Below are 24,926 nucleotides of genomic sequence, written 5' to 3' on the forward strand. Positions count from 1 at the left end.
GATCTTCCCCACCCAGGAATGAAACCCACATCTCTTATGTTCCCTGCATTGGCAGACAGGTTCTTTACCACCAGCACCACCTGAGAAGCCCTGCTAGCACCATACACAAAAATAAACTCAAAATGGATTAAAGACCTAAATGTAAGGCCAGACACTATAATAACTCTTAGAGGAAAACATAGGCAGAATACTCTTTGACGTAAATTGCAACAAGATCTTTTTTGACCCACCTCCTAGCATAATAAACAAATGGGACCTAAATAAACTTAAAAGCTTTGGCCCAGAAAGGAAACCATAAATAAGATGAAAAGACAACCCTCAGCATGGGAGAAAATATTTGCAAATGAAGCAACTGACAACAGATTAATCTCTAAAGTATACAAACAGCTCACAAACAATCCAATCAAAAAATGAGCAGAAGACCTAAACAGATGTTTCTATACAGATGGCCAAAAAACACATAAAAGATGATCAACATCACTAATTATTAGAGAAATGCCAATCAAAACTACATGAGAGATCACATCATACCAGTCAGAAAAGAAAAGGAAACCTTCCTAAATATTAAAATTGAGTGTGATTTGTCACTGATTCTGAGCTCAAGTCCCCAACTGATTAAACTCCTTCTTCGGGTTATAAGACATGTTTGATTAAATCTCCACACCAAGTTTCCAGGTCACTTGAGTGAAGAGGCTATGCCAACATCTAAGAGAACACAATGGCACCATTTTCTTCCCTGACAGACACCATATTCAACGATGAGCATGAGTCTTCTTCCACTGTGCTTACCAGCATGTATCAGGAGACTGATGACAGCTGATCCTCCCACCTTGCCCCCAGCGAAAATAGGAGGTTCCCAGCAGTTTGTCATTGTGTATATACTGGACTCTCACTCTTTCAATCAGAAAAGTTGTGGTTACTTTACAAAGGGGGTGACGTGGAGAAATGAAAAACCAGGAGTCTAAAGGCCCAAAGTTCAATAGCTGCTCTAGTTGGAGTTTGGAAACAGAGAATAGGTTAAATTTAGGTAATCCCAGCCTATGAGAGTAAAAAGGCATCCACAGTAGGCTTTTAACCAGCCAGCTTCTTTGAGACCGTCCAAGGGTTTTGAAAAGGAGTACGTCAAGGCTGCATATTGTCAGCCTGCTTATTTAACTTATATGCAGAGTATATCATGAGAAACGCTGGGCTGGAAGAAGCACAAGCTAGAATCAAGATTGCCGGGAGAATTATCAATAACCTCAGATATGCAGATGACACCACCCTTCTGGCAGAAAGTGAAGAGGAATTAAAAAGCCTCTTGATGAAAGTGAAAGAGGAGAGTGGAAAAAGTTGGCTTAAAGATCAACATTCAGAAAACTAAGATCATGGTATATGATCCCATCACTTCATGGGAAATAGATGGGCAAACAGTGGAAACAGTGGCAGACTTTATTTTGGGTACCTCCAAAATCACTGCAGATGGTGATTGCAGCCATGAAATTAAAAGAGGCTTACTCCTTGGAAGGAAAGTTATGACGAACCTAGATAACATATTAAAAAGCAGAAATATTACTTTGCCAACAAAGGTCCACCTAGTCAAGGCTATGGTTTTCCAGTGGTCATGTGTGGATGTGAGAGTTGGACTGTGAAGAAAGCTGAGTGCTGAAGAATTGATGCTTTTGAACTGTGTTGTTGGAGAAGACTCTTGAGAGTCCCTTGGACTGCAAGGAGATCCAACTAGTCCATCCTCAAGGAGACCAGTCCCGGGTGATCGTTGGAAGGGATGATGCTGAGGCTGAAACTCCAATACTTTGGCCACCTCATGTGAAGAGTTGACTCATTGGAAAAGACTCTGATGCTGGGAGGGATTGGGGGCAGGAGGAGAAGGGGACGACAGAGGATGAGATGGCTGGATGGCATCACCAACTCGATGCACATGAGTTTGTGTGAACTCTGGGAGTTGGTGATGGACAGGGAGGCCTGGCATACTGCGATTCATGAGGTCACAAAGAGTCGGACACGACTGAATGACTGAACTGAACTGAACTGGAGGGTTCTGAAGTCTACAAAGTATGCACCATACTTCAAAAAGCAATAAGACAAATAGTACAATCATTATTCTGAAAGTTGCCAAAGTGGTGTAGGCATACATGGTGTAATTTAGTTACAATGTGTGGTAATGTTTCTATTATATAATCATATTTTTTATTTTATTTTATTTTTTATTTTACTTTACAATTCTGTATTGGTTTTGCCATACATTGACATGAATCCACCACGGGTGTACATGCGTTCCCAAACATGAACCCCCCTCCCATCCCCCTCCCCACAACATCTCTCTGGGTCATCCCCGTGTACCAGCCCCAAGCGTGCCGTATCCTGCATCGGACATAGACTGGCAATTCGATTCTTACATGATAATAATACATGTTTCAACGCCATTCTCCCAAATCATCTCACCCTCTACCTCTCCCTCTCCCTCTGAGTCCAAAAGTCCATTATACACATCTGTGTCTTTTTTGCTGTCCTGCATACAGGGTCATCATTGCCATCTTTCTAAATTCCATATATATGTGTTAGTATACTGTATTGGTGTTTTTCTTTCTGGCTTACTTCACTCTGTATAATCGGCTCCAGTTTCATCCATCTCATCAGAACTGATTCAAATGTATTCTTTTTAATGGCTGAGTAATACTCCATTGTGTATATGTACCACAGCTTTCTTATCCATTCTTCTGCTGATGGACATCTAGGTTGTTTCCATGTCCTGGCTATTATAAACAGTGCTGTGATGAACATTGGGGTACATGTGTCTCTTTCAATTCTGGTTTCCTCTGTGTGTATGCCCAGCAGTGGGATTGCTGGGTCATAAGGCAGTTCTGTTTGCAATTTTTTAAGGAATCTCCACACTGTTCTCCATAGTGGCTGTACTAGTTTGCATTCCCACCAACAGTGTAGGAGGGTTCCCTTCTCTCCACACCCTCTCCAGCATTTATTGCTTGCAGATTTTTGGATCGCAGCCATTCTGACTGGTGTGAAATGGTACCTCATTGTGGTTTTGATTTGCATTTCTCTAATAATGAGTGATGTTGAGCATCTTTTCATGTGTTTGTTAGCCATCCGTATGTCTTCTTTGGAGAAATGTCTATTTAGTTCTTTGGCCCATTTTTTGATTGGGTCATTTATTTTTCTGGAATTGATCTGCAGGAGTTGCTTGTATATTTTTGAGATGAGTTGTTTGTCAGTTGCTTCATTTGCTATTATTTTCTCCCATTCGGAAGGCTGTCTTTTCACTTTGCTTATATTTTCCTTTGTTGTGCAGAAGCTTTTAATTTTAATTAGGTCCCATTGGTTTATTTTTGCTTTTATTTCCAGTATTCTGGGAGGTGGATCAGAGAGGATCCTGCTGTGATTTATGTCGGAGAGTGTTTTGCCTATGTTCTCCTCTAGGAGTTTTATAGTTTCTGGTCTTACATTTAGATCTTTAATCCATTTTGAGTTTATCTTTGTGTGCGGTGTTAGAAAGTGATCTAGTTTCATTCTTTTACAAGCGGTCGACCAGTTTTCCCAGCACCACTTGTTAAAGAGATTGTCTTTACTCCATTGTATATTCCTGCCTTCTTTGTCAAAGATAAAGTGTCCATATGTGTGTGGATTTATCTCTGGGCTTTCTATTTTGTTCCATTGATCTATATTTCTGTCTTTGTGCCAATACCATACTGTCTTGATGACTGTGGCTTTGTATATATAATCATATTAACTGCTTTTTTTCCTACATAATTATCTATTCAGCCAAGTTGTAGTTGAACATGAAACCATCCTTGTACCACTGCTGATAGCTGGTAATAGCTCTTTGATAGCAGCTTTTATTCCACTGTAGGAATTATCCTTGAACTGGAAAACAGTCCATAATCCAAGTCCAGGCATTAAACACTACCAAATTTATGAAGAGTCTTTTCCAACTTCTGTGTCACTTTTGGGAAAAAATTTATTTGTTGTTGTAAGGAATGCTGCCTCTGTGATTTAAAGTCTCTTACTCCAATTCGATGAAAGTGATTAATTTCAGCCAAAGTGGCAAAAAGAAACAATGTAACAGCAATCCTCAAGGCCATCAGCACCTCCATCTTTCCTTCTTCTGCATGTCACCAAATCTACTTTGGTAAGAGCTCCTTTCTGAAGTTGGATGATGTCGGGGAAAGTTAGCCAGGTGCCTCTGATACAGTGCTAACAGGTCCGTGATGGGGTTCACATCCTGCCTGGGCTGCTCATCAAAAGCTCACGAATGGCTTCCTAGCATCTCCAGTGAAGGCAATGGTGGGCCCGGGCTGCCATCACCTGCCAGGCCAGGCTCAGGGGCATGGATCACATTCACGCACAAGGCCAAGAAGAGGCCTGGGTCCCCATGTCTGTTGTTCCCTCAAGCCAGCCCTCAATCTCCTGCTAGTTGCACAAGTTCAACACCTGGTGCTTCCACATGATTGCGCCCAGGTTCTTCCACCTGAAGTTGTTCAGCTCTTGGGTGTGCAGCTGCATGGTCCTGGCACCTCCACGTGCTGCCCCCAACTCCTGGTGCCCAGAGCCCAGTGACTGCCTGAGGGGCCCACTGTGGTGCCCGCTCTAGGTTGCAGGGAGAGAAGAGCCCCAAAGTGACACACTACTTGGCCCCTGCCCACCAGAGGCACCCTCTGAACAGCTCTGCTTGCATTTTTTGGTTTTTAGTGAGGGTAGTTTTAGAATATGTATCAGCACTATTTCAAGGGCCAAAATATAGTGATCCCCAGGTAAAGTAATTAGTGGTAGATATGTTTTACACATGGGGGTGGAGATGTTGATCAATTGCCTAGATTCCAATAAACAAGTCATCCTAGATCTGCCAACCCTATAGAAATGTGGAGTGGACTTGACTTCCCTCCTCCATATATTCCCTAGGCAAAGGCTCAGGAAAAAGAAAGGGTAAACAGTGTGACATAATAATACATTATTAGAATGGGATGAGGCCAACTGGCAGTACCAGGCTTGATGACAGTCAAATGCAGATCTAAGTATGTGAATGGTTTCATCCCATAGAAGGAGCTATTTCTGGGAAGAACATTCTTTTTTCTCTCTCTTTTTAACTTGCTTATTTTTAATTGAAAGATAATTGCTTTACAATATTGTGTTGGTTTCTGCCATACGTCAGCATGAATCAGCCATAGGCATACATACATCAACTCCCTCTTGAACTTCCCTCCCACCACCCAACAGCTAGGTTGTTACAGAGCCGGAATTTGAGTTCCCAGCAAATTCCCATTGGCTATCTATTTTAAATATGGTAGTGTATATATTTCCCTGCTACTATTGATTTGTCCCATGCTCTCCTTCCTGCCCCCATCCCCCACCCCAGTCTGTTCTTTATGTCTCCCTCTCCATTCAGTTCAGTTCAATCACTCAGTCTTGTCAGACCCTTTGCAACCCCATGGACTGCAGCACTCCAGGCCTCTCTATCCATGACCAACTCCCAGAGGTTACACAAACTCATGTCCATTGAGTCAGTGATGCCATCCAACCATCTCATCCTCTGTTGTCCCCTTCTCCTCCTGTCTTCAATCCTTCCCAGCATCAGGGTCTTTTCCAATGAGTCAACTCTTCCCATCAGGTGGCCAAAGTATTGGAGTTTCAGCCTCAACATCATTCCTTCCAATGAACACTCAGAACTGATCTCCTTTAGGATGGACTGGTTGGATCTCCTTGCAGTCCAAGGGACTCTTAAGAGTCTTCTCCACCACCACAGTTCAAAAGCATCAATTCTTCAGCACTCAGCTTTCTTTACAGTCCAACTCTCACACCCATATATGACTATTGGAAAAACCATAGCCTTGACTAGATGGACCTTTGTTGGCAAAGTAATGTCTCTGCTTCTTAATAAGCTGTCTAGGTTCATCATAACTTTTCTTCCAAGGAGCAAGTGTCTTTTTACTTCATGGCTGCAGTCACCATTTGCAGTGATTTTGGAGCCCAAAAAAATAAAGTCTGCCACTGTTTCCACTGTTTCCCCTTCTATTTCCCATGAAGTGATGGGACCGGATGCCATGATCTCAGTTTCCTGAATGTTGAGCTTTAAGCCAACTTTTTCATTCTCCTTTCATTTTCATCAAGAGGCTCTTTAGTTCCTCTTCACTTTCTGCCAAAAGGATGGTGTCATCTGCATATCTGAGTTTATTGAGATTTCTCCCGGCAATTTTGATTCCAGCTTGTGCTTCTTACAGCCCAGCATTTCTCATGGTATACTCTGCATATAAATTGAATAAGCAGGGTGATAATATACAGCCTTGACGTACTCCTTTTCCTATTTGGAACCAGTCTGCTGTTTCATGTCCAGTTCTAACTGTTGCTTCCTGACCTGCATATAGGTCTCTCAAGAGGCAGGTCAGGTAGTCTGGTATTCCCATCTCTTTCAGAATTTTCCACAGTTTCTTGTGATCCACACAGTCAAAGGCTTTGGCATAGTCGATAAAGCAGAAATAGATGTTTTCTTTGAACTCTCTTGCTTTTTTGATGATTCAGCTGATGTTCGCAATTGGATCTCTGGTTCTTCTGACTTTTCTAAAACCAGCTGGAACATCCGGAAGTTTTCACATATTGCTGAAGTCTGACTTGGAGAATTTTGAGCCTTACTTTACTAGTGTGTGAGATGAGTGCAATTGTGCGGTAGTTTGAGCATTCTTTGGCATTGCCCTTCTTTGGGATTGGAATGAAAACTGACCTTTTCCAGTCCTGTGGCCACTGCTGAGTTTTCCAAATTTGCTAACATATTGGAGGCAGCACTTTCACAGCATCATCTTTCAGGATTTGAAATAGCTCAACTGGAACTCCATCACCTCCACTAGGTTTGTTTGTAGTGATGCTTCCTAAGGCCCACTTGACTTCACATTCCAGGATGCCTGGCTGTAGATAATTGATCACACCATCGTGATTATCTACATTGTGAAGATCTTTTTTGTACAGTTCTTCTGTGTATTCTTGCCACCTCTTCTTAATATCTTCTGCTTCTGTTAGGTCCATACTATTTTTGTCCTTTATCGAGCCCATCTGTGCATGAAATGTTCCCTTGGTATCTCTAATTTTCTTGAAGAGATCTCTAGTCTTTCCCATTCTGTTCTTTTCCTCTAATTCTTTGCATTGATCACTGAGGAAGGCTTTTCTATCTCTTCTTGCTATTCTTTGGAACTCTGCATTCAGATGCTTAAATCTTTCCTTTTCTCCTTTGTTTTTCACCTCTCTTCTTTTCACAGCTATTTGTAAGGCCTCCCCAAGCAGCCATTTTGCTTTTTTGCATTTCTTTTCCATGGGAATGGTCTTGATCCCTGTCTCCTGTACAATGTCACGAACATCCATCCATAGTTCATCAGGTACTCTATCAGCCATAGGTATTTATATATATCCCCTCCCTTTTGAACCTCCCTCACATCTCCTTCCCCATCCCACCCCTCCAAGTTGATGAGGAGCCTGTGGCTGAGTTCCCTGAGCCACACAGTAAATTCCCATTAGCTATCTATTTTACATATGGTAATGTAAGTTTCCATGTTACATCTCACCCTCTCCTTCCCTCTCCCCATGTTCATAAATCTATTCTCTATGTCTCTGTCTCTGTTGCTGCCCTGTAAATAAATTCTTTGGTACCATTTTTCTATATTGCATATATGTGCGTTAGAATACAATATTTATCCTTCTCTTTCTTACTCACTTCACTCTCTGTATAAGCTCTAGGTTCATCGACCTCATCAGAACTGACTCAAATGCATTCTTTTTTATGGTCTAGTAATATTCCATTGTGTATATGTACCACAACTTCTTTATCCACTCATCTGATGATGGACATCTAGATTGCTTCCATGTTCTAGCTATTGTAAATAGTACTGCAATGAACAATGGGATACATATGTCTTTTTCAATTTTGGTTTTTTGGTCTTCTGGCATTGAGTTGTACGAGCTGCTTGTGTATTTTGGAAATTAATCCTTTGTCAGTTGTTTCATTGGCTATTATTTTCTCCCATTCTGAGGGTTGTCTTTCACCTTGCTTATAGTTTTCCTTGCTGTGCAAAAGCTTTTAAGTTTAATCAGGTCCCACTTGTTTACTTTTGTTTTTATTTCTGTTACTCTGTGAGGTGGATCATAGAGGATCTTCCTTTGATTTATGTCACTGAGTATTCTGCCTGTGTTTTCCTCTAAGAGTTTTATAGTTTCTGGTCCTACATTTAACTCTTTAATCCACTTTTGAGTTTATCTTTTTGTATGGTGTTAGAAAGTGTTCTAATTTCATTCTTTTACATGTAGCTGTACAATTTTCCCTGTACCATTTATTAAGAGGCTGTCTTTGCTCCATTGTATATTCTTACCTCCTTTGTCAAAAATAAGGTACCCATAGGTGCATGGGTTTATTTCTGGGCTTTCTGTCTTATTCCATTGATCTATATTTCCATTGGCACTGTTTTTGTGCCAGTACCATACTGTCTTGATGACTGTAGCTTTGTAGTATAATCTGAAGTCACGAAGCGTGATTTCTCCTGCTCCATTCTTCTTTCTCATACTGTTTTGACTATTTGGGGTCTTTTGTGTTCCCATATGAACTGTGAGATTTTTTGTTCTAGTTCTGTGAAAAATGCCTTTGGTAATTTGACTGGGATCACATTAAATCTGTAGGTTGTGTTTGGTGGTACAGTAATTTTCACAATATTGATTCTTCCTACCCAGGAACATGGAACATCTCTCTATCTCTTTATGCCATCTTTGATTTCTTTCATTCAGTTCAGTTCAGTTCAGTCGCTCAGTCGTGTCCGACTCTTTGCGACCCCATGAATCACAGCACGCCAGGCCTCCCTGTCCATCACCAACTCCCGGAGTTTACTCAAACTCATGTCCATTGAGTTGGTGATGCCATCCAGCCATCTCATCCTCGGTCGTCCCCTTCTCCTCCTGCCCCAATCCCTCCCAGCATCAGAGTCTTTTCCAATGAGTCAACTCTTCGCATGAGGTGGCCAAAGTACTGGAGTTTCAGCTTTAGCATCATTCCTTTGTCTTATAATTTTCTGTGTACAGCTTTTTGTCTCCTTAGTTGAGTTTATCCCTAGATATTTAATTCTTTTTGTTGCAATGATGAATGCAACGTCGTTTACCAGAAATTAAGGATTGATTCCTTAATTTCTCTTTCTGATTTTTCATTGTTAGTATATATAAATACAAATTATTTCTGTGTACTGATTTTGTATCCTGCAACTTTACTAAATTCACTGATTAGCTCTTGGAATTTTCTGATACTATCTTTAGGATTTTCTAGGTACAGTACCATGTCATCTGCAAACAGTGAGAGCTTTACCTCTTCTTTTCTGATCTGGATTCCTTTATTTCTTTTTCTTCTCTCATTGCTTTAGCTACGACTTCCAGAACTATGTTGAATAATAGTGGTGAAAGTGGAAAACCTTGTCTTATTCCTGATCTTAGGAGGAATGCTTTTAAATTTTCACCATTAAGAATAATGTTTGCTGTAGACTTATTATATATGGCCTTTACTATGTTGAGGTAGGCTCCTTCTATGCCCATTTTTTGAAGACTTTTAATCATAAGTGGGTGCTGAATTTTGTCAAAGCCTTTTTCTGCATCTATTGAGATTATCATATGGCTTTTACATTTCTATTTGGTAATATGGTGTACCACATTGATTGATTAGTGTATATTGAAGGATCTTTGCATCCCTGGAATAAACCCAAATTGATCATAGTGTATGACCTTTTTGATGTGTTGCTGAATTCTGTTTGCTAAAATTTTGCTGAGGATTTTTGCATCTATGTTCATCAGTGATATTGGCCTGTCGTTTTCTTTTTCTGTGTTGTCTTTGTCTAGTTTTGGTATCAGGGTGATGCTGGCCTTGTAGAATGACTTTGGAAGTGTTCCTTCCTCTGCAATTTTTTGAACATTTTAGGACAGGCATTACCTCTTCTCTAAATGTTTGATAGAATTCTCCCATGAAGCCATCTGGTCCTAGGTTTTTGTTTGGGGGACAATTTTGATCACAGCTTCAATTTCAGTGCTTGTAATTGTGTTGTTCATAATTTCAATTTCTTCCTGGTTCAGTCTTGGAAGATTGAGCTTTTCTAATAATCTGTCCATTTCTTCCAGGTTATCCATTTTACTGCCATATAGTTGTTCATAATAGTCATAATCTTTCATATTTCTGCATTCTCTGCTGTAACCTCTCCTTTTTCATTTCTAATTTTGCTGATTTGATTCTTTTTTTTCATTTTTTTGATGAGTCTGACTAAAGGTTTGTCAATTTTGTTTATCTTCTCAAAGAACCAGCTTTTAGTTTTATTCATCTTTACTGTTGTTTCTTTCATTTCTTTTTCATTTATGATTTCTTTCCTTCTACTAATTTTGGGGGTGTTTCTGTTCTTTTTCCAGTTGTTTTAGGCGTAAAGTTGTCTATTCGATGTTTTTTCTTGTTTCTTGAGGTAGGAGTATTGCTAAAAACTTTTGTATTGCTAAAACAATTTTAGGTTGTAGTTTTTGCCTTTCACCACTTTAAATACATCCTGTCATTCCCTTCTGGCCTGCAGAGTTTCTGTTGAAAGATCAGCTGTTAAGCATATGGGGTTTCCTTTACTGTTACCATTGCTTCTCCCTTGCTGCTTTTACTCTTCTTTCCTTGTGTTTACTCTTTGTTAGTTTGATTAGTATGTGTCTTGGCAGGTTTCTTCTTGGGTTTATCTTGTATGGAACTCTTTGTGCCTCTTGGACTTGACTGACTATTTCCTTTTCCATGTTGGGGATTTTTTGTATTGCTAAAACAATTTTAGAATGGCTTTTGCTGCATTCCATAGGTTTTGAGTCGTCATGTTTTCATTGTCATTTGTTTCTAGAAAATTTTTGATTTCCCTTTTGATTTCTTCAGTAACCTGTTGGTTATTTAGAAATGTGCTGTTTAGTCTCAATGTGTTTGTGTTTCTTACACTTTTTTTTTTCTTGTAATTGATATCTAGTCTCATAGCATTGTGGTCAAACAAGATGCTTGATGCAATTTCAGTTTTCTTAGATTGACTGAGATTTGATTTGCGACCCAAAATGTGGTCTATCCTGGAGAATATTTCATGTGCAGTTGAGAAAGTGTATTCTTCTGCATTTGGATGGCTTGTCCTGAAGATATCAATGAGATCCATTTTATCTAATGTATCACTTAAGACTTGTGTTTCCTTATTAATTTTCTGTTTGGATGATCTGTTCATTGGTGTGAGTGGGGTGTTAAAAAGACTCCTAGTATTATTGTGTTACCGTCAATTTCCCCTTTTATGTCTGTTAGTGTTTGTCTTACGTATTGAGGTGCTTCTATGTTGGATGCATAGATACTTACAATTGTTATGTCTTCTTCTTGGATTGATCCCTTGATCATTATCTAGTGTCTCTCCTTGTCTCTTCTAATCTTCATTTTAAGATCTATTTTGTCTGATATGAGGATTGCTACTCCAGCTTTCTTTTGCTTCCCATTTGCATGTAATATATATTCCATCCTCTCACTTTCAGTCTATATGTGTCTTTAGATCTAAAATGGGTTTATTGTAGACAGCATATATATGGGTCTTGTTTTTGTATCCATTCAGCCAGTCTGTGTCTTTTGGTTGAAGCATTTAATCCATTTACATATAAAGTAATTATTGATATATATGTTCCTATTGCCATTTTCTTAATTGTGTGGGGGTGATTTTGTAGATCTTTTTTCTTCTGTTATATTTCTTGACTATATAAGTAAGTCCCTTTAACTTTTGTTGTAAAGTTGGTTTGGTGGTACTGAAAGCTGTTAACTTTTGCTTGTCTGAAAAACTTTTTATTTCTCCATCAATTTTGAATGAGATCCTTGCCAGGTACAGTAATCTTGGTTGTAGTTTTTTCCCTTTCACCACTTTAAATACAACCTGTCATTCCCTTCTGGCCTGCAGAGTTTCTGTTGAAAGATCAGCTGTTAAGCATATGGGGCTTCCTTTACTGTTACCGTTGCTTCTCCCTTGCTGCTTTTACTCTTCTTTCCTTGTGTTTACTCTTTGTTAGTTTGATTAGTATGTGTCTTGGCAGGTTTCTTCTTGGGTTTATCTTGTATGGAACTCTTTGTGCCTCTTGGACTTGACTGACTATTTCCTTTTCCATGTTGGGGATATTTTCAACTATAATCTCTTCAAAATTTTTCTCATACACTTTCTTTTTCTCTTCTTCTTCTGAGACCCCTATGATTCGAATGTTGGTGCATTTGATATGGCCCCCAAGGTCTCTGAGACTATTCTCAGTTCTTTTCATTCTCTTTGCTTTATTCCACTCTTCAGAAGTTATGTCCACCCTTTTATCTTCAGGCTTACTGATTCATTCTTTTGCTTCAGATACTCTACTATTGATTCCTTCTAAAGTATTTTTATTTCAGCATTGTGTTGTTTGTCTCCGTGTGTTTATTCTTTAATTCGTCTAGGTCTTTGTTAATTGATTCTTGTATTTTCTCCATTTTCTTTTCAAGATGTTTGATCATCTTTACTAACATTATTCTGAATTCTTTTTCAGGGAGTTGGCCTATTTCCTCAATATTTATTTGGACTTCTGTGTTTCTAGTTTGTTCCTACATTTGTGTAGTATTTCTCTGCCTTTACATTATTTTGTTTAACTTATTGCATTTGAGGTCTCCTTTTCCCAGATTGCAAAGTTGAATTCTTTTTTCCTTTTGGTTTCTCTCCTCCTAATGTTGGTGCATGAAATGTTCCCTTGGTATCTCTAATTTTCTTGAAGAGATCTCTAGTCTTTCCCATTCTGTTGTTTTCCTCTATTTCTTTGCATTGATTGCTGAGGAAGGCTTTCTTATCTCTCCTTGCTATTCTTTGGAACTCTGCATTCAAATGGGAATATCTTTCCTTTCCTCCTTTGCCTTTGGCTTCTCTTCTTTTCACAGCTATTTGTATTTCTCCTCAGACAGCCCTTTTGCTTTCTTGCATTTCTTTTCCATGGGGATGGTCTTGATCCCTGTCTCCTGTACAATGTCATGAACCTCCGTCCATAGTTCATCAGGCACTCTGACTATCAGATCCAGCCCCTTAAATCTATTTCTCACTTCCACTGCATAGTCATAAGGGATTTTATTTAGGTCATACCTGAATGGTCTACTGGTTTTCCCTACTTTCTTCAATTTAAGTCTGAATTTCATAATAAGGAGTTCATGATCTGAGCCACAGTCAGCTCCTGGTCTTGTTTTTGTTGACTGTATAGAGCTTCTCCATCTTTGGCTGCAAAGAATACAATTAATCTGATTTCGGTATTGACCATCTGGTGATCTCCATGTGTAGAGTCTTCTCTTGTGTTGTTGGAAGAGGGTGTTTGCTATGATGAGTGCATTCTCTTGGAAAAACTCTATTAGCCTTTGCCCTGCTTCATTCCGATCTCCAAGGCCAAATTTGCCTGTTATTCCAGGTGTTCCTTGACTTCCTACTTTTGCATTCCAGTCCCCTATAATGAAAAGGACATCTTTTTTGGGTGTTAATTCTAAAAGGTCTTTCATTTTATGCAAAGATGGGCTCTATGAGGGACATAAAATGTACATACCTAAAGAACCGGAAGATATTAAGAACAGGTGGCAAGAATACACAGAACTGTACAAAAAAGTTCTTCACAACAAGACAATAATGATGGTGTGATCACTCACCTAGAGCCAGACATCCTGGAATGTGAAGTCAAGTGAGCCTTAGGAAGCATCACTATGAACAAAGCTAGTGGAGGTGATGGATTTCCAGTTGAGCTATTTCAAATCTTGAAAGATGATGCTGTGAAAGTGTTGCACTCAATATGTCAGCAAATTTGGAAAACTCAGCAGTGGCCACAAGGACTGGAAAAGGTCAGTTTTCATTCCAATCTCAAAGAAAGGAAATGCCAAAGAATGCTCAAACTACCGCACAATTGCACTCATCTCACATGAGTGCTAGTAAAGAAATGCTCAAAATTCTCCAAGCCAGGCTTCAGCAATACATGAACCGTGAACTTCCAGATGTTCAAGCTGGTTTTAGGAAAGGCAGAAGAACCAGAGATCAAATTGCCAACATCCACTGAATCATCAAAAAAGCAAGAGTTCCAGAAAAATGTCCATTTCTGCTTTATTGACTATGCCAAAGCATTTGACTGTGTGGATCACAAGAAACTGTGGAAAATTCTGAAAGAGATGGGAATACCAGACCACCTGACCTGCCTCTTGAGAAACCTATATGCAGGTCAGGAAGCAATAGTTAGAACTGGAAATGGAACAACAGACTGGTTCCAAATAGGAAAAGGAGTACGTCAAGGCTGTATATTGTCACCCTGCTGATTTAACTTCTATGCAGAATATATCATGAGAAACGCTGGGCTGTAAGAAGCACAAGCTGGATTCAAGATAGCCAGGAGAAATCTCAATAAACTCAGATATGCAGATGACACCACACTTCTGGCAGAAACTGAAGAGGAACTAAAGAGCCTCTTGATGAAAATGAAAAAGGAGGATGAAAAAGTTGGCTTAAAGCTCAACATTCAGGAAACTGAGATCATGGCATCTGGTCCCATCACTTCATGGGAAATAGATGGGCAAACAATGGAAATAGTGACAGACTTTATTTTGGGGGGGAGGGCTCCAAAATCACTGCAGATGGTGATTGCAGCCATGAAATTAAAAGAGACTTACTCTTTGGAAGGAAAGTTATGAGCAACCTAGATAGCATATTCAAAAGCAGAGACATTTCTTTGCCAACAAAGATCCGTCTAGTCAAGGCTATGATTTTTTCAGTGGTCATGTATGGATGTGAGAGTTGGACTGTGAAGAAAGCTGAGCACTGAAGAATTGATGCTTTTAAACTGTGGTGTTGGAGAAGACTCTTGAGAGTCCCTTGGACTGCAAGGAGGTCCAAGCAGTCCATCCTAAAAGAGATCAGTGCTGGGTGTTCATTAGAAGGACTGATGCTAAAGCTGAAACTCCAATACTTTGGCCACCTCATGTGAAGAGTTAACTCATTGGAAAAGACCTTGATGCTGGGAGGGATTGGGGGCAGGATGAGAAGGGGACGACAGAGGATGAGATGGCTGGATGGCATCACTGACTCAATGGACATGAGTCTGAGTAAACTCTGGGAGTTGGTGATGGACAGGGAGGCCTGGCATGCTACAGTTCATGGGGTGGCAAAGAGTTGTACATGACTAAGTGACTGAACTGAACTGAACTGAAGGTTGGTGCAGCAATTTGTGTTAACTTTGTATAGAGTGAGATTTCTGGCTAAGTGTCTGTTTTTTTTTCCTCTGATGGGAAAGACTGAGTGAGGCGATAATCCTGTCTGCTGATGATTGGGTTTGTATTTCTGTTTTGTTTGTTGTTTAGATGAAGCATCCTGCACAGGGTGCTACTGGTCATTGGATGATGCTGGGTCTTGTTTCCTTTGTGTGAGTTCTTACTATCTGATACTCCCTAGGGTTAGTTCTCTGGTAGTCTATGGTCTTGGAGTCAGTGCTCCCATTCCAAAGGCTCAGGGCTCAATCCCTGGTCAGGAACAATGATTTCACAAGTTGTTTGTTATGGCATTAAGTGAGATTAAAACAAATATCCAAAAATAAGAAACCAAAGATGAACCCCAGACAAATGACAGTTACAAAGTCAGGCAAATAATAATTAAAATAATGGAATATCCACATATACATACACACCCATGAGCAAGGTCAATGCAACTCAATGAAAATAAAGTATAGTAGGTTGACCCGGCAAACAAAGAAAATCAGAAATTGTATTTACCAGTTAAGAACAAAACTAACTAAATCACAAAGTGGAAAACAAAACTAATGCAAGGTGTCAAGTGGGGAATAAAGCAATGAAAACAAAACTAACAAACACATTGAGAGGAAAGGAAAGAAAAGAAAGAATAGATATGCAAAGTTAATAGAGGTAGAAGAAGATTTATATACATCAAAGATTAACTGCAAGGGGAAAAGAACAGTAGGAAAGGCAAATGAATAAATGTAGAAAAACTATAATATGTTTTTAAAAAATTAAAAGTTAATATTATAAAATGAGAAAAGAAAAAAAATGGAAGAAAAAAAAGGAAAACTCCATAGAACAATAAAGCCCAACATAAATGCAGAGATTTATAACAACAGTAAAAAAGTGTGACTGAATATACACATATACATATACACCCATAAGCAAAAGCAAAACAGTACAACAAAAATAAAGTACAATAGATTGACCCAGCAAACAAAGGAAACCTAAAATTATGTCTATGAAAACATAACTAACTAAAGCACAAACTGAAAAACAAAACTAAAGCCAGGTGCCAGTTGGGAAATAAAGCAATGAAAATAAAACTAACAAGTATGCTGAGAAGTAAGAAAAGAAAGGAAAGAAAGAAAGAATAGATATGCAAAGTTAAATAGAGGTAGATAAAGACTATTTATATACATTAAAGATTAACTGTAAGTGGAAAAGATCAGTGGGAAAAGCAAACAAAGGAATAACTGTAGAGAAAAATAATACATTTAAAAAACTAAAATTAAAAAAGATTTTTTAAAAAAAAGGAAGACTCCCCAGAACTGCAAAAGCCCAACATAAAGGCAGAGGTTTATAACAACAGTAAAAAAAAATGTGACTGAGAATAAAAAGAAGGAAGAAAAGCTCAAAAGCTTAATTAGATTTCATAGTGCCAATAAAATTGACAACACTGGGGTGGAGGCGGGGGGGAGAAGAAGAAAAAATCCAAAAGAATCTACAGAACAAGTCAAAATATAAGAATAATAAATGTTTTTCTTGAGTCAATGCTGTCAGAGTCCTTTCCCTTGCTGGGAGTCATAATCCACCTCACCTACCTAGAATGCCCTCCAACACTGTGCTAATCTCTGGACCTATTGTGGGGGCACTCAGATTCTAATCTGGTCCTACTACTCTGTGTTTTTGTCTCCAATGTCCACAGCTATCAGAACTAGTGTGTTTTCTTTTGTGGGAGCTCTCAATGCCCTTTTATATATTCCATAGACATAGAGTCTGCCTAGTTGGTCATGTGAATTTAACCTGCAGCTTGTAAACAGCTGGTCAGAAGGTTTTGGGTCTTCCTTAGTCACACTGCCCCTGGGTTTCAATTGTAGTTTTATTTCCACCTATGCATGTGGGTCGTCCACTGGGGTTTGCTCCTGAGGCTGCCCTGGAGGGCTTGGGTTTGCCCCTGTGAGGGCCAGGTGTGGAGGTGGTGCAGCTGCTTGGGTTGCAGAAGTTCTGGTAGCACTCAGGGGAGTTGGTGGCTACGGTAGCAGGAAATACAGTGCTCTAGAAGGGTAGGGCAACCAATATTGGCCAATATGCTCCAGTATTCTTGCCTGGAGAACCCTCCTCCCTGACAGAGAAGCCTGGCAGGCCAGTCTACAGGGTTGCAGAGAGTTGGACACTACCAAAGCAAACCTGCACACATAGAAGCAAGACATTTTTGCCTGTGGCAGTTCTGCCCCAGGGAGAGTTGATCATGAAGGTGGCACAGCTGCTTGGCTTGAAGGCACCCTGGCTAGCACCAAGTGTGCAGGAACACAAACTGCCTCCACCACACGAGTTATCGCCCTATAAGAGTCTTTTTTCGAGCCTCTTGTAGCTGGCAATCAGAAGGCCTCTTTGGACAATCTTTCTCTGTAGCTCTGCCTATTCAGGCTCCCTTGCCTGGGGTCCTACTCTGTAGATCAGCGCATCATGCACATAGAGGGGTGCACCGGACTGGGGTCCTACTCTGTAGTTCAGCACATCAGACACTTAAAGGAGCACCCTGGATGGGGTTCTGCTTTGTAGTTCAGGGTGTCAGGCATTGGATGGGCCAGCTTCTCTATTGTTCAGCTGCCAGTGTTGGTGTGTGTGGGGAGAGAGGCTATAGTGATGGCTCCACCCACTATGCGTGACTCAGCAGTATCGCCTTCTTTCCATGGCTACCCAGCTTTCCTCCACAGGCATTTCCCACCACGATCTCCTCCCTCACAACCCCTCAATCCGTCTCCTTGCAGTCAACAGCAGCCCTCACCCTGGGATAGCTCAACAATCCCTAAACTCCAGCTCCCAGCCGCTGCACCTTCCAGGATACCAGCTTTCCTGTCCAAGGTATAGATGGCTGTGGCAAGGACTCTCTGATTCTCATTCCATCTAGGCTGCCACAGATCAGCTGTTTCACTCTCAGCCCTAAATGTTTTTCCTCTGATTCAGACAATTGCCCCGATGTGGGGATCAGACGCTTGCTTCTGTTCCCCCACCCACTGAGGGCAGATCCAGCCCTACTAACACTCCTGTTTTTCCCCCTAGTTCCTTCATCATTTTGTGTGGGTCTATCCTCATTTGCAGAGAAGGCAATGGCACCCCACTCCAGTACTCTTGCCTGGGAAATCCCATGGACGGAGGAGCCTGGTAGGCTACAGGCCATGGGGTCGCTAAGAGTCGGACATGACTGAGCAACTTCACTTTCACTTTTCTCTTTCATGCATTGGAGAAGGAAATGGCAACCCACTCCAGTGTTCTTGCCTGGAGAATCCCAGGGACAGGGCAGCCTGGTGGGCTTCCATCTATGGGGTCGCACAGAGTCAGACACAACTGAAGCGACTTAGCAGCAGCAGCAGCAGCATCCTCATTTGTGGAGAAGGAAATGGCAACCCACTCCAGTACTCCTTCTTGGAAAATCCCATGGATGGAGGAGCATGGTAGGCTACAGTCCATGGGGTCGCAAAGAGTCAGACACGACTGAGTGACTTCACTTCACTTCATACTCATTTAAAAGACCCTGATGCTGGGAAAGATTGAGGACAGGAGGAGAAGGGGACAACAGATGATGAGATGGTTGGATGGCATCACCAATGCAACGGACATGAGTTCGGGTAGTCTCCAGGAGTTGGTGATGGACAGGGAGGTTTGGCGTGCTGCGGTTCATGGGGTCGCAGAGACAGACACGAATGAGCAACTGAACTGAGCAATTATTTTCTGCTGGTCAGGTACTCCTGTCTGCTCTCATCTGGTGTTCTGGATGCACTTCTGTGTCTGAAGGCATATTCCTGATGTATCCGTGGAGAGAGATGTACCCCATGTCCACCTATTCCTCCACCATCTTGTTCTCTGTCAACCATTTTATTTTTTAAGGAAAATATAGTGCCATGAAAGGGAACCCCTGGAATTCTGTCCTACTACTACAACCAACACATTCATAATGAACAAATAGCTCATAGATAAGGGATTCAAGTTAAAACAGGTATTTTGTTGAACATCTACAAGTGATCTGACTTGTGGCATGAACAAGGGCCCTTACTTATCTAACTGAGAAACTGCTGAAATAGATAAATACCCCCCCTTCAGCTGTGAAAAGCTCACAGGCTCAAATAAGTTCAGCAATTTCCAGGGTTATTCAGATAATAAGTGAAGAAGATGAGACTCAGACATAATTCTGTCAAGTACCAAAGCCCTGGATTTTCCAAGACAGCAGAATATGTAAGCAGCACAACTAAGGAGAATTTATATGAAGGGCACTGGTCAGAGCAGAAGCAATGCAGGTCAGCATGTGTCCCCAGAATAAGGTCACCAGCAACCTGTGCTGCAGAGCAGTTTCCAGTCTGGTAGGAAATTCCCAAATGTGGGACACTGAGCCAGCTGGGGGCTTATTGACTGAAGCAGACAGTGACTGGACTGGAAAGGAGAGCCTTAGCTGTGCAGAGAAACAACTGTGATCAATAAGTATGTGCTAGGTGAAACGTAGCCCAAGTTGCCACTTGCAGTGTAACTGAAAGATGCTTGCCTTACTCAGGAACATGTGTGACACTGCAGCATTCTCACAGGAGGCCTGGGACAAGAGTGAGATGACAAGACTCCCACTCTCAGGTGCTAACCCTGGACTTGCACCAGCCCGAGAGTGGAATCTCCTTGCCACCTCTGTGCACACGGCCAGGGGTGGCATCAGAAGGGGGAGGGCAAGAGCCAGTGACCTGGTCACATCACAAATGACAGACAACTTGCTGAAGTGCTGTGGAAGGCCAGCACAGAGAGCTCCTAATTCCATCTGGGGCAGCATGGGGAGGGTCCCAGGGGATCATTTGAGCTTTATTTGAAAGAGGAGGGAGGGAAGGGTCTTACTTCAGGGAGTGAGAGCAGGTATGCAGGCTGGAGACTAATGGGGTTTCTTTACGTAGGCCCATAAGGACTATTAACCCTTAATATGTGAAGGCTTTTACCAGTTAACTGCATCTTCTGGGGCTCTCCTCCTCCTCCTGTCCCCACTGTGGTTCTCAGGGGCTGTGAGTGGAGATCTGCAATGCCTGCCCTCTTACCTATGGGGTAGAGTAGTGTGGTTTGAGCCCTTGGGGTGGGTAGAAGGTTGTGTTGGGTGTTGTGGTCTGTTCTCCTCACAATGGAGAGAAAAGAGATGCTCAGAACCAATCCAGCTAAGAGCTAAGAGGGGAGTTTTGTGATAAAGTAAGCCCTGCAGAAAGAGGCCTGACTCTATGGGGTCACACAGAGTCAGACACGACTGAAGCAACTTAGCAGCAATGTGCCTAGGGAGGAGTCACCCACACACTATGGTTGGGCAGGAACCATGCATGGGGTATAAGCACAGTGTGGGAGCAGTCTCTCTACCATGGGGGCCTCTCCAGGTTTAAAGGGTGATGTAGTTGGTGAGACTGATCAGATGGTATTTAGACTAAGATGAAAAGGCCCGTGAAAGCTGGACCATGAGACTCTCTAGGAGGATAATTCACTGCCCCAGGAAGGACAGCGGGGTCCACTAGCCTTCAGCTCTCAGACAGTGAGGGCCCCTAGGCCCTGCTCAGAGACCAGCTGAGCTTCTTGTGCTAGCAGCTTTTGCAGGTGTGGGAGAGGCTGGAGATTCTGGCCTATCTGTGACGCACTGAGCGTAGAGGGAAGTGGCTGTGGTTGGCCAAATGTCGCTTTATTTCTCCGAGGCTACTGAGACACACCATAGGCCTTTGTTCCTCTCCTGAGGTGGTGTGAGGGGGGTGAGAAGCTGTGCTGGGACAGGTCTGGCCTCTCCTCCCCCTCATATGGCTCCTCAAGGCTTGAAACCATCTTAGTGTGGGAGATTCACTGCAATGAAAGAGACTTGGATTCAGAAAGACCTTTGGCTGGGGTAGTAGAGACCTGGTCCGAGTCTTACTTTGTCATGTACTGACTTTCCAGACCCTGGGCTTGTCTATTAATGTCTTTGGATCCTCAGTTTCCTCACCTGGAAAATATGAGGTAATCATAATTGTACCTATCTACATCTCATGGGTGAAACTGTTTCACATACTGAAAGGTGCTAGACACAAATGATGGGCATGGATGGTGATCTAGCTAACTGACTGGAGACCATAGGCAATGTCCATTATGTTGATTTAGCAGTAATAAATCAAACAGTGACCTCATTTATCCTCATCAAGCTTCCTCAGAGCCTGAACCCTTTAGATCTTAGCACCAGCAGTACTCCCATTTCACTGCCATGGACCCAGGGGCCCATTTTGTTAACTTAAACCCAGGACCTCTTATCACACACCTTTGGGAGCCCATCTCTACAGTAGTTTCTCTTGGACTCAGTCTTACAAAATGGAGATAATTTTCAGTTGTCACATGGAACGGTATAGCTGTTTTTATTTCATCTTTGATACTGCAGCAAATAAGTTAAAGAAAATGTTCAGATCCAAATGGCCTTCAAATCCACCTGGGTCAGATAGAAATTTTACACACTTTCTTTAGATTCTCTCACCATCAACTATCTTTTATATAATTTATTGCATTTTTAAAATTTTTAGTTGAGAGGGAAGCATACTCTTAGCTAGTTCTAAGAAAAAACTTTACTAAAAGGCAAATTTTATATCAATGATTTTTTTGGTAGAATCAAAGAAACAAATTCAAGTCATAGATCCCATAAATTACATCTGGAACAACACTGTAGAACTAGGCTGCTGACAGTTGCTTCCTCTGCCATGAACAGGAATCTGCAATATCAGGAGATACTACTCTGTAACCATCCTATCTCTTCTAGCATTTCATGCCATTAAAACTGATGTCCAACTCCTTGCCCAGACCCTAATATATCTCAGTCTCAAAAGTCTTGTGTATATAAAAACAATTGTGGAAACTTAACCATCAGAAACCTGAAAATGGGTTTAAAATTTTTCATAAAAATTAAAATATAATATATCAAAATTCATAAGCTGAAACTAAAGTAGTACTTAGATGGAAATCCGTAGAATCAAAGACTTGTATTAGGAAAGGAAGAAATAGATGATTAATACTTTAAGCTGTAACTTTAGAATAAGTAGAGGAAAGGAAACAAATATTAGAACAGAAACAAATAAAACTAATAAACCTAAAAACATATATATTTTTAAACTATGGCGATTTAGTTGCTAAGTCGTGTTTGCCTCTTGTGACCCCATGGGCTGTAGCCCACCAGGCTCCTCTGTCCATGATTCTCTGGGTTGCCATTTCCTTCTCCGGGGGATCTTCCCAACCCAGGAATTGAACCCGGGTCTCCTGCCTTGCAGGCAGATTCTTTCCCATCAGAGCTGTAAGGGAAGCCCATACTATATTTTTAAACTACAGTTAAAATCATATGTAATTGTGAAAAACTGAAAGTTTTTACATGATTTTAAAAATAAAACAGACACCCGTGGCAGATTCACATTGATGTATGGCAAAACCAATACAATAATGTAAAGTAATTAGCCTCCAATTAAAATAAATAAATTTAAATTTAAAAAAATAATAAAATTTAAAAAAATAAAAATAAAACAGGCCAAAAAAAAAAAAAAAAAGATGTTCTGGTAAACCACTTCTATTCAATGTCATATTGACAATTCTGTCTCCACTAAGGTAATAAAAGAAGTAAAAAGTATACAGATCTTAAAGGGCAGGGGGGGACCAAGCGTTTTTGTAGACAAAATGCTTATCTGTGGAGAAAGCTTTCTAGAACTAATAAGTTTACTAAGATTGCAAGAAAAAAAGGCCAGTGGAAGAAAAAAACATACTTCTGTGTACTAATGATAGACACCAGGTTTAAAAGTTTTAATTCCATGTTGTGGGGAGTCCACTGAGGTTCTTGAAGAAATCTGTAGGGACAGAAATCATCTAGCAAGCTGTGCGTAGTGATCAAGAGGGTTCAGTAGGCACTGGGGGAACAGAGCCCCAACAGATTTTGAGGGTTTATCCTCGCCTTGGGTACTCACCTCTAGTCCCTGATCCATCCGCATTACCAATCAATCTATATTGAAAATATGATTTTTTTTAAATTCAAGTGAGGCACTTCTCCCACAGGTTGTTTGCAGAGTACTTAATGATAATATAGCTATATACCGTGTCTAGTGCACCTTGCTTCCTATCGAATTCTTCCTTCTTATTCCCTGCCACTAGCAAAGCTGAGCTTCTGAAAAACTTTAGGGGGAGGGGCCCAGTTCAATGCATTCACTGTACAATTCAGAGAGGCAACTTTGGTCCCTATCCACTGAGAAGATTACAAGTGCCGGGGTCCAGCCCCGGTGGATCCAGGGAATTCGAAGGTGGGGGGGACGGCATCAGCGTCTTTGGAAAAATACATATTTAATTACAGATATAGAGAGAGATTAGAAATGGATAGTGTAGTAGGAGATAGTGTAGTGAAGAAAAGGAGGCTGAATCCAGATGGGAATTCAGCCAGAGAAACGGGAGCAAGAAAGAAGTGACATGGTGGAATCAGTCTTTCTGGAAACTGATCTGATTTCTTTATTTTTGGGTTTGCTTTTATAACTTTTGTTACACATAGGGATGAATACAGAGTCACACAGGGGTCAGCAGTCCTGACCTTTATCAAAATCAGGTGCTTCACATAAATGTATAACAAAAAAAGGTCTTAGGGATATTACATCATCTTCTGGCCATGAGTGAGACCTGCTGACATTCTATGATCCCTTCCTTCTGATAACCAAAAAGCTTATTTTTTCCAAGGGTGTTTTTTCTTAAACCAGGCATCACCCTCCAAATAAAGTTACATTCCTATAGGGTGAGGGTGTAGTGAGTTACAATCAAGAAATGAATTTATTTAACCCAAGGTTAACATGATTAATCTTAAAGGTTAATACCTATATCTCCTATATGCTTAAAGGTTAATACTTATTTCTCCTATATGTTAGTTATATTCATTATAAGGGCAGGGAATATGGAGATTTAGCAGCAAACATCAGCCTAACAAATGAAAATCCTTTCACCAATGCTTCCCTTAAGATCTCTCTAGTCTTAAGATAGTGATAAAGTTACATTTTTACATAGCAAGGACACAGTGATTTATAACAAAGCACAGTGATCTATTACAAAAGAGAAAATCCATTAACTCAAAAGGTCTAGTATTGCTAACCTTAAAAACTACTATATTTCCTTTTCTATATTCCAAATACATTGATTAATATATTCCCAGGTGCCTAAGGATATGGAGGCCTGGGAGCAATCACTGACTCAACAATGAGAAAAGCCCTATGCTAATTAAGACTTTCAAAATACTCCAAAACTCTCTGTGCTGTTTATGGTTGAGAGGTAGTAAAAAATCATGTGCTAGTGGCAGGAGTATGGATAATCCTGTCACACAAGCTAGTCTGTCAGCAGAGAGGTTTGACCTGAGACATCCTTGTCCCACCCAGAGCAGGGAATTAGCAGCAATTATTGACACAACAAATGAAAAACCCTTCACCAATATAATTCCTAAGCAACCCACTATACTAATAATTTCTAATTCCCCAACAGAATTTGCCTTTAGTAAGTCTAAAACATCTCATGCCTCTCAGGTTGGGAGGCTGTAAACAATCACATGTGGCCAGACAAACCTATACAGTTGGGCTAGATAACCTTCAGAGGAGTCCGTAAGCTGAAACACTCTTGTCACGCCCAGGAATTTTTATTGCCTTGGAGCTGCACA

Source organism: Oryx dammah, unplaced genomic scaffold (assembly GCF_014754425.2).
Source record: "Oryx dammah isolate SB20612 unplaced genomic scaffold, SCBI_Odam_1.1 HiC_scaffold_28, whole genome shotgun sequence".
In the NCBI taxonomy this organism is placed as follows: domain Eukaryota; kingdom Metazoa; phylum Chordata; class Mammalia; order Artiodactyla; family Bovidae; genus Oryx; species Oryx dammah.